Below are 2972 nucleotides of genomic sequence, written 5' to 3'. Positions count from 1 at the left end.
ATTAATGATGAATAATTAGTTATTAGTAATAAGTTATTACGTTCTTAATAATTTACATGAAAAACAAAGAGCTCGAGCTCCCCCCTATGAAAAAAATTTATAAAAAAACGTATGTTTAAATATATAAATTGTTCGAATATATAAAAAATATAATTATAAAATATATATATATATATATATATATATATATATATATATATATATATATATATATATATATATATATATATGTATATAGAGGGATTAAAAATATGTTTTTTATACATGTTTGATAGGGATAGAAAAATCAAGTTTTAATGAATATAATAAGGTAAAAGATCTAGTACTTGATCACTCCATGTATTAGTATAGCTATATTTAGTAAATATAGATATACAAATACATGAAGGATCGAATGTATATGTAAGCATGTGTATATACAAGCATAAGAGGGGAGAGGCTGAAGAGTAGGGAGTTGGAGATCCTTCTGACTTAAGATGTTACTTCACCCCTGCAAGAGCCAATACAATTTGAAAGAACTTTAGCGCCTTGAGTTACACGTGATCTGGATGCACTCATAACACGGGTTAGCTACAGCCAAAAGTAAACAAAGAGGAAGCATTTCGTCTATTGACTATATTTAGACTGACACGCTTATCGTCATAAATTATAGTCATTTGTGTAGATCTCATGCTCATGAGTACGTGTCTGATAAATGTAATTAGATGAAATGTGATTTTTCTGATATCGTGAAATAAATCAATTGCATTATTTAGTTGCTTTATTCGAACAGCCAAAGTGAAATCTTATTTTATTGAAACATAAATTGTATGTGGTGATCAGTTATCTGATTAGTGAATTATGTAAATAATAGCCTACAATAAGGACTGAAAATTTGTAAAGTATATAATAGTGTAGCTTAATAAAACTTTCAAACCTCAATTTAGTATTATTTAATCAGATAAGAGTGATAGTTTTACTTCTATCCATTTTAATTAAGACAGGCTATTGTATTTTAATTATAAATTCATTGTGATGAGTTATTACAAGTGAAATTGAAGAATGAAGCGAGGCCCTTATAAATTATATTTGGGTCCTGATGGTGACGTCGTTATACCGCGATCAACTTTTTATGACAAAATAAAAAAAATTCGTTGCGCTGTAAGTATAAGTTTAATAAATTTATTTATTTCTTGGATAATAATTAAATAACCCTGAAGTTAGCCGATATCCGCCATTTTATAAATAAAAAATCTTATAACTTTATAAAAAATATTTTTCGAATTTTTAAAAAATGCTCGTGTAGATTTTTAATTTTCTAGACAAGTTTTTTTTTAAAAAAGATCAAAAAATACATACTCTAGTTATAATTTGAAATTAAATTTTAAGGTTACTGATTTTTTATTTCAAAATTTTTACAAACCTCTTAACTTAACTTTTTGTAAACCTCTTAAAATTGTAAGTAAAAATCAAAAATTTATGAGGTTTCTAAATTTTTAAATAAAAAATCAGTAATCTTAAAATTTAATTTCAAATTATAAGTCGAGTATGTATTTTTTAATTTTTTTTAAAAAAATACTCGTCTAGAAAATTAAAAAATCTACACGAGTATTTTTTTTAAATTTGAAAAAAATTTTTTTTTCTAAAGTTATAAGATTTTTTATCTTAAAAATGGCGGATGTCGGCTAACTTTAGGGTCATAAAAAACTAATGATACATTCATTCAGACAATTATAATGTTATGAATATAAATTTGAAATATTTTGTAAAAAAAACTTATGTATATAATATTTTGATTTTTTCGTTAGGATACAACTGCAAATAAAAGTAATCAACTTTACAATCAAACTGTTGATGATCATGATACAAATGCAACTAATTTATTGCTCACGTGGAAATTTCTGAAGATAACAACTTATCGTCAGTAGAAAATGTGGATGAAATCATTGCTTCTCCTATCTATGATCAAAGCTCAACTACAATCCATACGGTGCCTGATTCTTGGATATATGGAGACTATGATACAGAAACCCTGGACCGAGAAATTTGGTTTGACGTAATATACTAACGTTTAGTTAATGAAATAAAAAAAAAATTTAGAATATTATAATTATCTTTTTTTTTTTCGTAGGCTGAAGACTCACCATCGGCTGAAGATTTTTGTATGGGTTCTAATAACAAGTTTAACCAGGTATATATGTTGTCAAATAATAAATCAAACTAATTATAAAAGTTGTAACATACCCACCTTTTTTTTTCTTAGCTAAATGATTCTATGTAACAGTTAATTTTTTTACATTTAAATAAGTCTAGTTATTTTTTTGAATGAAAGATGCGATTTCGAAAGTGTATTTAACAATTAGTGTTTTCTTTATATTGTAAAATATTAGGATTGATATCGGCTTGTCAAACCTGATTGAATTCGATATTAAAAGTTACTTTTTTACTTGTGAATAATTTTAATTTAACGAAAAATTTCAGTGTGTTGTTATAAATAAATACAAATGCACAGTTGAAATATTTGTGTTAAATTTAACACAAATCACATATCTCAAATGGTCCACTCAATTTTTTGCATTAACTTAACACATTATACTTGTATCTAACAATAACACAGGTTTAAAACTTGTTGAGATCAGATAGATAACACATTTAACTATAGTTAAATTTACACTTGATAGTACAGAGTAATTGACACGAAATATTTAACCATTGAATTTTTATACACAAGAACACAAAATTTCCAACTGTGTGAAGCTTAAAATATTGTAAGACGGCTTACACTATATTATACATAATGTATATGGGTTTTTCCATGCCTAATCGAGCACTTCGAATTTTAAATTCTTAGATTCTTTGAAAGTTGTATTCAGTAACAGAAGCTGTTTTGATTTTTTTTTAATCGTAATCGAGTTGCGATTTTTTCAAAAAAATTGATTTTTCTTTTTTAAAAGCTTGTCGATTGGTTAATAGTAAAGCAAATGAAATTTTTT

The 2972-nt window shown here is 25.3% G+C and overlaps 1 long non-coding RNA gene across 1 annotated transcript; it reads left to right on the top strand.

Annotated features, from left to right (window-relative positions):
- The first annotated feature begins 252 nt into the window (after window positions 1-252).
- LOC128668718 (uncharacterized) lies at window positions 253-2209 on the top strand. Its single transcript, XR_008404365.1, has 3 exons — window positions 253-1140; window positions 1788-2035; window positions 2111-2209. It is a non-coding gene; the product is annotated as an uncharacterized LOC128668718 (long non-coding RNA).
- Window positions 2210-2972: the final 763 nt, after the last annotated feature.

Source organism: Microplitis demolitor, chromosome 10 (genome assembly GCF_026212275.2).
Source record: "Microplitis demolitor isolate Queensland-Clemson2020A chromosome 10, iyMicDemo2.1a, whole genome shotgun sequence".
NCBI lineage: Eukaryota > Metazoa > Arthropoda > Insecta > Hymenoptera > Braconidae > Microplitis > Microplitis demolitor.
The sequence above is the reverse complement of the archived record's forward strand: the minus strand, read 5'-3'. Positions and strand labels throughout refer to the sequence as shown.